General features: G+C 35.0%; 1 protein-coding gene across 5 annotated transcripts in view; it reads left to right on the forward strand.

The window, feature by feature from the left end:
* Positions 1–5,432: 5,432 nt before the first annotated feature.
* LOC123674060 (kazrin) overlaps positions 5,433–16,060 on the forward strand; it is a 122,307-nt gene continuing 111,679 nt past the window's right edge. For 4 of the 5 annotated variants that reach the window (XM_045608896.1, XM_045608898.1, XM_045608900.1 and 1 more), the window contains exon 1: positions 5,433–5,760. The gene's annotated coding sequence lies outside the window, so the exon portion shown is untranslated. The other variant, XM_045608897.1, reaches the window with a different exon arrangement.

The following is a 16,060-nucleotide window of genomic DNA, read 5'->3' on the forward strand; positions in this document are numbered from 1 at the left end:
GCTGTCACGCTGCTGCCTAGTAAAAAAAAAAACTATTGTTATTTGCGGTAGAATATGAATCTGAAATAAGAAACAGGAGGGCGAGGGATTTCCATTTGAAATTCCAAAGTTGACTTCAGTTCCCCCATACAAGGGTGAAGTAAATGGAAGAGGTTTTAGCATAAGCAGACTTCCCTCTCATAACCGTCAGTCATTGGAAACATTTTCTCGTAAGATGTTTTCTTTTCGAGATTATCGACTGCTTCACCCCGTATAGTATATTCATTTATTTTTCTCATTGATATTATTATATTTTATCTTTGCGTGTCGAGATATTACGCTTTGATAGAAGAAATAATGAAACGTTCTGCGAAATTTGCAGTTTGTTCTCCACATTTCATAATTAAGGAATTGTAGTGGCAAATGATCGGAATCTAGACACCTTTTAGCCTCGCAAGAACCCTACAGAACCAAATCGAAGACCCCTTGTAATATTGACCAATTAAGTAATTCTTTTTCCTACGTAGCATTTTCTTCCACCAAACGGACTCACCCCCTGCGTCACAAGAATACCAGGGAAACGTAAGGAGAGGTAAAATAAGGCAATATTTGCTGCTTAACAATCGCACAGACACACAGGCAACCTGTATCTAATTGTACGAACACCCTAACGTCGTCGCGAGCGAGCCATAGATCCTCTCGCACCCTCACCCGGTGTTGCCAGATTCATTGAGTTATTTATCAGTAGAAGAAATAACTAAAATCTGTATACCAAAACCGGATCCCTGGGGGTACTCCCCGAGTTAGATTTAGAGATGAGAAATTGATGGTATGGAAAAAATTACATTTTTTTGGATCACGTGGAAGGAGAAGAAAAAGAAGCAAAAAGTCCTAAAAGCATGAGTCCTCAAACGCTTCGACTTCGAGATACAGGGTGTTAAAATTCGATTTTCTCTTAAATTTTTTCCCATAGTTCCTTTCTTCCACAGTATCTTCAACTTGAATTTGGCATAAATATTCCAATTTGAATTATTTGATATGCTAATGGTGAATGCATATTTAGAGAGTGATATTTTTTCCTGAAACAGTGCCCGATTCTTTCCTCACGAATTTTTTTTTGGTAGATCACTGTTGGTTTAGAAAAATGTAAAAAAAAACTTTGGTCCAGTAATGCACTTTATGGTATCTTCTATGGTTTTTTCGTATCTGCTACCAATTTCGAGAAAAAAATTCAGAAAATTCACTTGTATCCTCTGAAAAATCCAAATTATTATATAGATGTCATATAAGTGGTCTTAGTATTTTTAGACATCTAAATCAGGGCAATGAAATGTGTAATTATGGGCATCAGGGATCAACATTTTCTGGATTTCCATATAGTGTGTGTATACAGGGTGAGTCTTTGACTTGTACATATATTTTAACCCAAGATTCCTGAGGTCAAAAGAAACACTTTTTTCCTTTACCATTTTTTCTGATTCGGCCCGGTTAAAAAGATACAGGCTGTTGAAAATCGTTAAAAAAATGTGATTTTCAGCTATATCTCGTAAATGGTTCTATCGAAGGAAATGATTTTTGAAATATAGCTTTTTTTTTATGTGATACATCTTATCCGAACACAAGATTCCATACACATTCTTCTGTTTCTTTATTATGAACATTACATCCCATAAAAATACCAGAAATTCGAAGAAACTAACTCTTAAGAGTAATTTGAACGTTCATTGAAGAATATTTGGCTAATTTGAAAAATAAAAGTATTCTTCATGTTTTCTCGTACAAAGCGCCGTTTTCGAATAACTTGATCTTAAAAAAAAAAAATTATCTGTGAAATTCAAAAAATTGGGTACTTTGGCTGAATGCAACTCTGTTCTGTTGTGGAAAAAAAAACCACAGAAATGAATATTTACTATGATGTCATGTCTCAGATTTTAGAATTGAAGTTCTTGCCAACTTAGTTTGAAAATGAAGTTATTTGAATAAGCTCACCTCAACTCCTCGATTTGATAACAAATTACTGAGCTTTGGCACAGCTCTGATAATAAGAAGATACTTCACTAAAATCAACATTCTTTTTGAAAAGTCCAGATTATTCATAAAGCCCATGTTTAAAAAAGTTTTCACAAAATAGTCCCATTATAATGACAACAATCAATATCCCACTAAAGACTGCTGGTATCGAACAATACTGTATTCTTCTTCGGCTCATTCAAACTCACATCGAAACATACCACTAGGACTAGGTACATACTAGACAAATTTTCATGTGATTGAGATTGAATACTTTTATTCTTTTGCTATTCCATAAATTCCTCCTAAGAGCATATGATTGGCATACTTCCAAAAGGGCCATAATTGTGAAAACAAATTAGGTGAGTTGAAAGAAACTGGATATTCTATTGTGGATATTTAAATTGAATACTTCTCATTTATTTTCAATGCCAAAATCAAGATGAATTAAGTAGTAAAGTTGGCTATAATGTAGGTACACATTAAGAACAAATTTGATTACAAGTGGAGTCTAACATTTTCCATTGATTACAGAGCCAGAATATTTTACATATTTCCATATTTTCATACTGATGGCTTCAAAAATATTGATGCATTTCAATATTTTTATGAAATAGTTGGAACAAATCAAATGCTTCATTTCATAACAAATATCTTATAACAATAACAGTGTAAACTGTAAATGAAAATTTTAGGTTAGAACATAGATTATTCGAACCGAACTGCTGTGTTTATATTTGGCATCACTCGAAATTTGAAAGTCAAACTTAAAACCACAGATTACTATAGTCTGTGTTAGAACTTTCACAGATCAATATTATTTATTTGAGATTTTAAGGTTAAATGGCAATTCTTGTAAACAAAACGATATCATATAAATGAAATATAATGAATGAATGGATATGAATTATGAGTATCAGAGCTAATATGGGTGGTAGCGAGCTCAATTCGTTATAATTATCGAAAATGAAATAGAAATCAAGAGAAGAATATTTAATCTTTAGCGTCAACGAATTTGGAATAACTCATTTATTTTATTATAAACACTACTTTGTTCAACAAATGGAATGTTGAACGTGAGTTTATGATGGTTTTTCTAATTTAGTAGCTTATTTCCAAGGTTCAAAAGGTATATCTTATGCTTGAGAAAACTTCAGTGTTCCGGTTTTCAGGGGTGAATTAGCTCATTTTGAAAATTTAAAATGGCTATATCTTTTTAACAGGGCCGAATCGGAAAAAATGGTAAATGAAAAAAGTATTTCTTTTGACCTCAGGAACCTTCGGTTAAAATATATGTACAAGTCAAAGACTCACCCTGTATACATTTGTTAGTTATTTTTCACAGATCATGATAGTTTTTTGTTCAAAATTTGGTGATTCTGCACCCTCTTTGCAGGATTATAGACGTACCACCAACAGAATCAGAAATCAACAGAAAAAAAGCAGTGCTGGAAGTACATTTCGCCAATAAATTAACGCACTACTAAAAATTAAGCAAAAGTTTAAGATATTTTTCGTCAAAACTATACTTGCCCGATTAGGATGTTTTCTTTTAACGACAAGTTATTTTCTTCTAAACGTTAGTGTGTAAACTTATGCGCATAAAATCCTCTATGTCGCAATTACAGCCTGTGTTTTTCATACAATTTGTAACACTTTGTAGAGTGTAACAGTTACATTATCAAGTTGGAATTAAACTTACACTTTTGCCTTGTCTTTTGTGGGTTGTGGTCCTTATACAGTGACTATCAAGTAGTTCACGGCCAAGGACAATTTAGGGAAATGAAAGAACGGGATAAAAATACGTATTCAATTTATTTCAACCCACTAAAAGAGTTTGAAGAAGATAATAATTTGTCTAATCGATTATTAGGGTCGCTGGGCACTTGGGTCGTTGCGGCTCGGTCGCAGGTACTTTTTCGCCGGTCTCGGGACAGATGTGAAAATATTTACTCTTTTCGTTGTCGGTGCAAGTGTTGTACATATGTGGTAGATGTAGTTTCTTTCTCGTAGACGGGTCTGATCTCAATTGAATTATTCGCCCTGAAATGCCGAGTTTTATGGGCATTCAGGCTGTTTTCCATTCGACTGTTAGCAAAGCCTTCCCATGGATCACTAAGGGGTGAGGTTTCGCTATTCTAAGTTTTTACACTGAATTCTTCCGTTTATAGGATTTTCGTTCTCAGACGGAATATTTTCGAGTCACTCACCGAGATGCGACAAGGTGCCGGGTTCGAGTCCCGGCGGCTCCCGATAATAATAAATTCCCCAAGCGTCTGTGACACGGCACACACAATTATACCAAAGTCTCACTGATGAGTCCGGTGTGTATGCCAGGGACGAAACGCTTAAGTAGGCATATGTGAAATCCTACAGTCAGTAGCAAGTATTTCCATCTATGTCAAGAATAACTTCTTGTTTTTGCCAACGACGGCCCATACTCAAAATAACAGACTCTATGTCATTTTGGTCCAGGTTTTCCAAAATGGCAATCAGTCTTTGCGTACGTCTTCCAAAGTATTCAAGTTACTTTCCTCTTATAATCTTCTCCCAAGAATATCTCAGAGATTCGCTATGGGATTTAAATCCGGCCTCCGAGCTGGCTATTCTTCTAGATAATTTCTCGGAACTCGAGAGGCGGGAGGCCTGGTAACATCATGCATCAACAAACATCCTTCCCTATATATGGTAATACATGTGGTTTCAAAATATCCAATATGTACCTTTCAGTTGTAAGTTTTCCATTAATGAACACAAGTTACGTGTTAACAGTCGAAGAAATGAAACGGTTGTGTCACTAATATGAAATCTTTCACCAATTTGTCCAATTCTTCGGTAACTCAACCTTTTCGAACAATATTACTGTTCGAGCAGATTCTTCGCGTGTAATATTTAGTGTTTCCCGTTGCATATCCGTAAATGAAAGAATTAGCAAGAAATATCACACTGACACTAAGTATTTGCATTCGACAATTACTGGCTCTCTTTGTTTTTTGAGCCTTTTACTAAGTCAAGATACACCCTGATAGGTACTTCCGTGCTGATAAAATCAATTAAATTTAATAAAATCATGTCACCCAAAAAATGGTGTTCGCGATTGATGAGAAATATATCAAAACGAAAAATGTTACAAATATCAAGACAAAAAAACCTGCTACATTTTATACCTATTTGTGAAATAGGGTTTATATGCGCATATAATTCTGGAGAAAATAATCTGCCATTCGAAAAAAAAAATAAACAAATCAAATATAAAAATCTGTATGATACATAGAAATTCTGTATCTATAAATACGTAAAAATCTGTATGTCTGGCAACATCGCCCTCGCCCTAGCTTCTCGCTCCACCAAACCAACCCTCGTTCGTTTTTCCACCCTCCAAACGCACCGAGAGCTCTATCCCCAATCTCGTGGATCGGAAAACGCGCATGCCTCCTAGGTCGCAGTCGTCGAATGGACTCCAGTCGGTAACGAGACCCCAGAATTAATATACACACCGTTTGCCGTGACGAATTGCCATCTATACAACCTTTAAAATGTCATAATTCGACGACGAATTTGAATCGACGCGACCGCGTTATCGATTCGAACGTAACCGGCTCCTACACCCTCTAAAAACCCCTCTTCCCACACCTGCAGCTCGAGGAAATTCCTGAACCCCGTCGATAAAAGCCGTCTCTACGAATTGATGGAAGAAAACGGAGTGATCAGTGATTTTGGAACTGTTTAACTGCGACGTGAACGATGACTTGGAAATAACGCCAGCTAAAGGTACCCATACATTTTCCAAAATAACAACTTATTTTAGTGACGGAGAGCTGCGTTGAGGGTGTGTCAACAAAAGATTCGCTTTGCATGTGAGCCAGATGAGTGTGTTATTGTTGCTCGGCCGAAATTGAACGAGGTAATCACTACATTCTTCGGTGTATTAATTGAGCTTTTGCTTGCTCCTTGACCCTCATGTCAATACAATCAACAACCAACTGAATTATTCAATTGTGCACGGTAACTGGCGTTATTGAATTAATTTTCCGTCTTTTCTGTCGTGCAGGTAGTGATTATACCGACCCGAATTTTACACAGGGGTACATCTCGGATTCACTTCCTATCTCAGCATGAATTTGACAGCTAGTGATAACGCATGAAATTCACTAGCTTTCGTATACAGATAGCGCTATAGATGAAGCCACGTTATTTTTCTCTTTCTTGCGATGGGAAAATTCTCCAATAAGGAGTCATTTCGGTTTCTGAATGGTTGGATCAACTCTGGCTGCTGAATCGATACCGGTGAATGGGCCAAATGAGTTTCGAGCTCAGCATTCGGAAAGTTGTTGCAATCGGTTCGATATTTGAGGTTTCTCGGAAACGAACGCTACTTAGAAAACTATTTTATTTGTTGTTTTTATCGATTTTGCCGTTGAAGCTTGGTTGTCTTCGACGTCTCGACAAACAAGGTTTACCTTAGAGACCTATGAGTAATTTTTTACATTTGATAGATTTTCTGACATTTACTTAGTTCTACTACTATATTACTATATTTTTGAACGTTTATCCACCGAACATATTGCATAATGTTATTTGCAAATTTTGAGCAGGGCATGATTTTAAACGATAAGGTTCGACTCGATGATGACAAATCCGTCTTCAAATTCCATTCTGTCCGTCCGTTCGTATACAGGGTGTTTCAACTTTGACATTTCTGGAGAAGGAAGCTTATTTGAAATCTGTAAATTCGGAATATGAAATTGTTTTTAATTCCCTATTCAGATGAAGTATTTCCGAAGCTCCGGCAATTCCGATCATACAAGAAATGAAACTAAATTTTTTTTGAAAAACATTTTTTTATTTCATCTCTTAGATATTATCAATATTTTCATTCTCAATCACTCCTTTTTCAAATTGATGTGTAAGTCCTAATCTCAGAGTAATAAACATAGATAGAGGAAGCATATGTCATTTTCAGGAAGCAAATTTTGTCCCCAACATGAACCATCAAATTTGACATGAAGTGCGCGGAAATGAAAACATATCAGTGATTCGATATTTCACTAAATTCGCGAGTTTCTCCACAATGAACGCACTTCTTATGATCTTATGTCCCATAGTGAATCAATGTTTCATATTATCTCTAAATTTATTGAAATAAATTCCTAAATATATCAGAAATTCAGAGCAATACAAGCGACCAAACGACGTGAAACAACCAATGACACTAGGAGAGCAAGTTCTTGGATTTCAGCAAGTGGATAGGTACAGAAAATAATATATATTATTTTCTGTACCTATCTTTATAATAAGCAGAATGAATATATTCATTCTGCTTATTATAAATTCGACAATTAGGAAAAATGTCGGATTCCAAATATTCAAATTTGCATATTGAATCGGGAATCCCTCAAATGAATATTTTCATTCAATGTGATAATACATTCAAAATGATATAGTAAAATTGTGGATTTGAAAATATGTCACAATCCGACAACGTAATCTAACCATGTTGGGGACATGTAAGAACTGCGTATACTTTCTCTATCTATGTTTATAACTCTAACAGCAACAGTGAAAATAACATTACGTTATGGTAACGATTGAGTTCAGAAATTGAGGAAAAACTGTAATGCAAAAAAAAATAATTTTCGATTAGACAATGCTCCTTGTCACAACTTGATGGAAACCATGGCCAAACTGTACGAATTGCGATTCCAAGTGCGTGATCTTCCAGCTTATTCTCCAGATTTGGTCTCCAGTGACTACTCAAATCTCTATGGTCCTAAAAGTTTTCAAAATATTAAAAAAAAAACTGATTAAATTGAAAATTTTCAAAGTAACTATTATGTGAATTATTTTTACTGTAAATGCCTATGCCTGAACTCACTTTTTCGAAGTAGAATGATGTAGGAATATCGTGCACCTCTTGAATTTAAGAAATATCAACACAGGGTGTTTCAAATCTTCTGCCAAAAATTGTGAACAAAATTATATTATAATTTTAGATTTTCAAATTAAAACTACATTTTTCCATTATTGTGTTGGAGTCTACGATGAAAAATAAGGACGTTGTTCGAACATAGCAGACAGACTTTTAGAGGAATACTCTGTGATCATAGAAATTTAAATGTCTAATTACTTAACATGTTATAGTTGTATTCATTATCAAAGAAGGAATTGGATAATTTTACATCCTTAACTATGTAATATCTTCTTTTCGTCTAGGTGCTTTAACTATTCAAAAACTTGGAAAGTTTGCAACATATTTTCAAAATACCTTCTCGTTGATCGGAGTGAAGTAAACGTGTATATTTCTGATTGAATGTTCGACAAGTTCTACTAAAAACTCTGTTGCATTTAGGGTTAAAATGGAATAGATGCAGAATTTCATTATTTAAATATAGCGAGGATTCATTTAGTGTAATTATATTCTACAAGCTTTGATGATGAATAATGTCACTTGTAAAATAATTGCATATTTTATTTTCTAGGCTCATAGAATATTGATCTGGAATGCAATTTAGCAACAGATTGAATGAAATTGACCCTACGTATAACAAATTCATAAAATCCCTAATAACACTTGAATTAATGATGATGATGTTTGAACACTATACTTATTTTTTGCTGTATAATCCAAAGCAAGCATAAAAAATAGGTTTCTAATTTGAGAAACCAAAGTTATATGATAAAATTTTGTTTACATTTTTCGACTCAATTTGAAACACCCTTCGTTGATACTTGCAGGAATAATAATTCACATAATAGTGACTATGGAAATTTTCAATATTTTCAAGTATTTTTCAATATTTTGAATACTATAAGGACTAACGAACAATTTGAAAAAGATGTGATTGAGAATAAAAAACTTGAAAATATATAAGAGGTAAAATGAAACTAAAATTTTTCCCAAAACTTTTTTGTAAACCGGAAGTGCAGGAGCTTTGGAAATATTTTAGTTAAATAGAGAATTACGAACAAAAGGATATTCCAGATTTTGAGATTTCAAATCAGCAACAGTGAAAATAACATTACGTTATGGTAACGAATGAGTTCAGAAATTGAGGAAAAACTGTAATGCAAAAAAAAAATACTTTTCGATTAGACAATGCTCCTTGTCACAACTTGATGGAAACCATGGCCAAACTGTACGAATTGCGATTCCAAGTGCGTGATCATCCAGCTTATTCTCCAGATTTGGTCTCCAGTGACTACTCAAATCTTGCAGACCCCAAAAGAATGATCCAAAAAAAAATTTTTCTACTGAAAATATATTGCAAAAATAGAGGAGTGTTCGAGCATATGTATCACTCTTGAAGATGACTATGTTAACGAATATTCAAGAAAAAGTGTTTTTACTGTAAAGGCCCGAGACTTTGAGTGAAAGGTTATATGTATATCCTTCAGTAAAAAGTCACCCTTATGCTTAGTAATAATTTTGTTGAATTCGAAGTCGATGCCAAATATAAGAATAAGTTACCTTGTCAGTTCCTAATTCTTGCTAAGATCTTCAACTCATACTCCCAATATAGAGATACAATACTGTGGAAAGAGAAATATTTTGCTAGGTTTTAAGCCTTTGATAAGATTCATTCGATAAATTCTACAGGAATGAGGTATCTAGTAAAATTAGTCTCTCAAAATATAACAGCAAGCCAAAGTAAAGAATCCTTTGACACCACAAAGGAGGGAAACCTAATTGAAGCCGTCGACTAGAGTTCATTAGAAACTCTGAAACTGGATGGGAGTTATAGTTGAGGTTATATTAACCTTCGACGGCCCAGAGAGGAATGTAATAATAGGTTATTAAATGGTAGCTCACAAGAAACCCCTAATTTTCAATATAACGACGAACATTTTGTGATGAAGGCCAATTACTGTTAATGCCATGAAATAGAAATTTCGAGATTTTCATTAACACTTTGTTCAGATATAATATATAATTTGTACCGCATTGAGCACCATAATGAAATTATTTGGAGCTACCTTACCAACAAAAAGTAAATTATAATTAAATATAGTAAACAAAGTGAAAAAAGATTACTTATGGGATTCCACAGGGTACTGTTCATGGAAAGCTTCTTTTCTTTGTGTGTATTAGTAACCCCTTGGAGATGAGGAGTGAAGAAGCTGAAATTATAAGTTTCAGACGATATTGCGTTTCTGTATGAAGAACATCGTGTTTGAACCTGAAAATAACTCGTACTTAGGATGCATAGAAATACTGGTTCTACTCTTGAAAAGTTTAAGATTAAACTGGCTACTTTTGAAGGGACCCGCCTTCTTGGATTTCAAGAAACTTGTCGCTACTTCACTTGATTTTCGAATAGTTTTCTTATCGATCACACCCAATTTGGTGCCGTTCCCAAAGAAATGGAAATATTGAAATCGCCTCCTACGAAAAAATAAAGGCTTTTCGTTTTCATTTCCATAGAAATGTAACAATTTAATAAACAGCGTATCCTATAGAAGAAAAAGGAGGTAATGGATACACCAGTATTTGTAGAGATGAGGTCTTCAAGAAAATAAAAATGGTTCCAATGAATAAGCTCACTATAATCCGAAGTAAAACCATACTTACCGTTCATGTGAAGAAGAACTGTAGTTGAAGAACGTGGAAACTGAAAAATTAACGATGAGATAAATATTCTTTGAAATATTTGGATATTATAATTTGTTTTTGAGTAGTCTTTATGAAGTGCCTGGGCATAATCACCTAGCAACACTTAAATGGTATTAACACATGCTCTATTCAAGTAGAAAGCCGAGGAACGTATTGTAGAGATTCGAATATACATAAGGAAAGGTATAAAGAATATAAGATGCCTTAATAATGCGTATGTGAAGTACCAGATGCTAGATTCTGTTCTTCCTATGTTTAAACAAAAGATGACAAAGAACTCATTTAATGGGAACATTGAAGTTATAAGCATAATATGATTCCTTTAGTTCAAGATGAATTTTGGTTCGGATTAACGTTGAGGGATTCACGAATATTGAGGTTGATGGAAGATCACCTTTTGTAGCTTAGACAAAGTGTCCTTTTCGAACGATGTAATCTTATGATGACCAGCTTATCGTTTGGCTGAAATAATTCAAATAATTATGATTACATTTATTCACATTGAAGACTCGATTGAAGATGAGTAAGAGAAACCATTCCCTAATAAATGAATAAAATGATGACAATGGATCCCGGTGTGTTTTATTTTCCATGTTGGAGCTTAATGACATACAGAAAGAATGGGATGAGGTATTACAGGATTATTGTTATTCTTTTGGATAATTTCATATAGAAATCAAATAAGATTTGAAATAATGTGTTTTAGTTACAAAAAAAATCACATGAAAATGCGAAAGCTACAAAAAAAAATTATTTTTTTTTCTTTTTTTTTCTTTTCATCAAAGCACCATCCTCTGGAAAAATGGGAGGAAGATTTATCTTGAATATGGATAACAAAATGTTTCACCAGTGAATTTGGAAAATACACATGATATAACCTTGGTATTGGCGCATACTTTGTTTTGAAAATATTAATTCTTAGATTTTACAGCAGCCACACTGTGAAATAAATGTATAAAACAGAATAATGATATTCCAAAACAGGTATTCTGTGGAATAAACAAAAGAACTCGTGTTTTAATATCCTCCTTTGTTTTCGTGAGATGATAACAATAAGACAGGTACATGCCCTAACGTAATCGAAGCCTAATATATGGATATGACGGAATAATCCTTTTGTCATGGCCCACTGGTTCAGAAAGACAAAAGCGCGAGGATATTAAACTGTAGATTCAGTAATCGTGGAATTATAATAATCATGGATATTAATTGTTGATGAATAAATTGAAATATCTCTTGTTTTACCATTGATCAGCCAAAATATGTCAACCTCAATGCTTTTTTGTTTGAATGAAGGGAGAGTTTTAGAGCTCTTTGATCGACCATTCAACTCGTCGATTTGAAGAGACAATTTCGCCTAAAACTGAAGTAGATTCTTCAGAGGTTTTTTGATTCTAGATTGAAACTTGACATTGGAACTTATCATTCAACGACAATATAGATCGTTTACAGTTGAATGTGTGAAAACTGTAGTATGTTTGGTGCATTATAGGAAATTAAGATCGGAATAATCGTCCATATGACACATTGGTAAGAAATATTTGTGAAAAAATCGAAATGACTGGATCTGTTAAATACTAATGTCTTAAGCCCCCATACAGTGTTAATCAAATTTATGCATTTCTCGGCGCGCTCAATATTTGGGCCTCTTCTACGCCACACTATGGCGTATTTGACATTTGGATTTGTATCTCCATCCTCATAAGGTCCATTTGACCCAAGAACTTGAGCCAGATTTGACCATGGAATGCGTAAAACATATACATATTGGGTTATTGAACAAAAACCTTTGGATTACGATTTTTCGCATCGAATTTTCTTCAGCGACGAAGACACATTTTTCATTAGGTGGCTATATGAAAAGGCAGAATTATCACATAATGAGCAGTGAAAATCCTCATGTAACTGCTGAGAGACATCCACAAAAAGTTACTGTATGATATGCAATTTGGTCTGGTGGGGTGTTTGGCCCGTACTTCATTGAAAATGAAGAAGGTGTCACTCAAACCGTCAATTCTAATAGCTATAGCCAAATGATTACCGATTGTTTAGGCCTGAAATTAATGATATAGAATTGGAAGAGATGTGGTACCAGTAAGATTGTACAACAAACCACACAACATGACCCGTTTTGGCTTTATTGCAAGAAACATTACCAGGATGCGTAATTTCTCATTTTGGCAATATCAATTGGCCACCAAGATCTTCTGATTGGCCTTTGGTTTTTTTTTTGTGGGGTTCTGAGGAGAATTTTCTTTATGCCGATAATCCTCAGATTACTGACGATCTGAAAAACCATCATTCGACGAGTTATGAAGGGTGTTTTTTTTTCGAGGTATATAACTTTAAGTTGGCATTACTGTTCAAGATGGCGACCGATTTAACAGCTGTCAAGTGATTTATTCTCAGTTTGGTTTGGCAATTCATCATGAATAGACTCACGCCTGAACAACGCTTGCAAATAGTGGAATTTTATTTCGAAAATAATGGTTCTGTGCGGAATACGTATCGCGCACTACGTCCATTTCATTTTGTTTAGCGATGAAGCGCACTTCTGGTTGAATGGCTACGTCAACAAACAAAACTGCCGCATTTGGAGTGAAGCTAATCCTCAAGTTTATGTCGAAACACCGTTACATCCAGAAAAACTGACTGTTTGGTGCGCTTTATGGGCTGGTGGAATCATTGGTCCGTACTTCTTCAAAAACGATGATGGCCAGAACGTTACATTCAATGGTGATCGGCATAGAGCCATGATTACTAACATTTTCATTCCTCAATTGAACAACCATGATGTCCAGGAGCTGTGGTTCTCACAAGATGGCGCAACATGTCACACAGCTCGTGCCACAATCGATTTATTGAAAGACACGTTTGGTGACCGCCTAATTTCACGTTTTGGACCTGTGAATTGGCCTCCAAGATCTTGTGATTCAACACCGCTAGAGTACTTTCTGTGGGGCTATGTAAAGTCATTGGTCTATGCGGATAAACCACAAACCCTAGACCGTTTGGAAGACAACATTCGCCGTGTTATTGCCGATATACGGCCACAAATGTTGGAAAAAGTCATCGAAAATTGGACTTTCAGATTGAACTACATCCGAGCTAGCCGGGCGGTCATATGCCAGAAATCATATTTGAAATGTAATGCCACAATATTATCTTGCGGATAAATAAAATTCATGTCAATCGCATAATCCATCGTTGTTTTATTGCAATTTAAAGTTCTATAGCTCTAAAAAAAACACCCTTTAGATGATATATTCATATTGCCCGAAATGTGCCGACAACTAATCGAAAATTACCTCAGAAGGATCGATTCCGGGGGACATTTAAATGATGTGGTATCCTAAACTTAATGGCGAGAGCCAAGCATTATATTGAAGTAAAAATTTCATCGATATTATGGAATGAAAGAGCGTTTTATTTGCGTTTACTTTCTCAACCACAAAATGGATATCCCTTTATTATATGTTCCAGTGTGGAATCCTTGACGGAACTTTTCGAATGTCCTGTTTGTGGTTTCGTATTGATGTTGAAGATGGTGAGTTTGCAGTATCTACTGTTACGATAAGTATAAGGGAAATATATCATGTATGAATCCTTACAAGACCATATAAATCCTTAGAAATCACTAATGAAAATAATTGATTATTTATCTGAAACATTCTCAATATCCTATTCAAAATCATAATAAATTTTCAACAGAGTGAGTCCAGTCAATGTCTCACTTCCCATGTACTTCTTGAACAAGTTTTCAGTCTCTTGAGGGTAGAATAAGATTTTTCCGGCGTGGCTGTCGATACGGGTAACTAACAAAATATACTGCTCCACAGTTAGGGATATCGTATTCAATCGTTTTGAAAAGTATGGAATCTTCGAGAAAAAAAATCATTTTAAACTCAATAACAACTTGAATCGATCCAATAAAAATCAGTATGAGACATTTCGTCGATCTGGTCGCCTTTTTTCTGAAGTTTGGTTCTTTGCATATGCTTCATGAATGTTCTTATTTTGGAATGGAGTCAGTTTATCAACGGCTTCGATTTGAAACGAGTTTTATGAAAATGCCAAGACGTTAATTAACAAACGCTGAGGGCTAATAGGGCTATCGGAATGCTACAGGGTGGCCTAATTCAGGTTGTTGTAGCGGAAAGGCTCCAAGTCAGCCAAAGTGTGATATCTCGACTTTGGAATAGGTTCAGGGAGACCGGTTCTGTGTTGGAAAGACCAAGGCTTGGTGGGCGACGAAAAACAACACCTGCTCAGGATCGTTTCATCACCGTTTCGGCGAGAAGAAACTCTACATCTACGTGTAGAATGCTACGGAATACTATTCAAAATGCAGATGGGGTCCAAGTTTCCATCGAAACCATCAGACGATGTTTGAGTGAGGTGAATCTAGAAGTCCATCCATTCCGAGGGGGTAGTGTTATGGTATGGGCCGGGATGTTTCAACGGGCGAACAGATCTACACATTTTTTTTTTGCCATTGACAATGTTGTGCCAAATTTTCACGTTGCTATTGGTGAAACTTTTCAATTTATAGACGATAACGCTAGACCGCACCGTGCAGCCATAGTTGATAATGCGCGCGAGGAGCTTGGTATTCCACATTTACCAATACCTCTGCTCTCACCAGATTTGAATTGCATGGAACATGCATGTGATATGCCCCAAAGAAGATAAGATAATCATCAACCTACCCCAGAATCCTTAAATGATCTTAGAGAGCTTCTGCCCTGTTTATGGGTAAATTCCTCAAGAAATGTTCAACACTCTCGTGTGTAGTATGCAAAGAATTATGAATTCTCTGAGAATAAAATTTCGTTATTTTACTCGATTTTTCTTAATCACCCTGTATAAGCTGCAGACCTACAGGCTAAAATTAATTTTATTTCCTGCAACTTGAAATCATTTTCATCACAAAAATCTTGTTTAAACTATATTTTTTTGCAATTTAAGTCAATATCCCTAACTCATGTGGAGCAGTTTATTTAGCGTAATATGGATACCTTAAGAAAAACTGCAAATCATATTTAGAAAATACCTTTTTAATCGAGACTTATTGATAATTCATTCTTCCCCATCTTATGAATTCACATTTTTTCATTGGATGTTTTCATATTCATTTCATATAATTTTGTTAATTTTTCGAAATCATACGCAGAGTCAATACTCCTGTCAATCAAGCAAGTGAATGGTGATAACACATATCGATGTTTGAGAAAAATGCTACTCAATCGTAAATTTTTAAGTCAGATGTTTCAATTGCTTCGGAATTTTTTCCGAGCAGCATATTTGCATATTTTTCATGACCAAGCAATCCTAGCATCCAATGGCTTAAGAAGTATTCTTGAAGCACGTGTGCCACAAAGGCTGCAGCCACAAAGATGATCACCCTAGCTGCGAGAGTGACAGTGCGAATTTTGAATATTGAATTTTTATGACGACAGT

The sequence above is a fragment of the Harmonia axyridis genome, chromosome 2, assembly GCF_914767665.1.
Source record: "Harmonia axyridis chromosome 2, icHarAxyr1.1, whole genome shotgun sequence".
In the NCBI taxonomy this organism is placed as follows: Eukaryota; Metazoa; Arthropoda; class Insecta; order Coleoptera; family Coccinellidae; genus Harmonia; species Harmonia axyridis.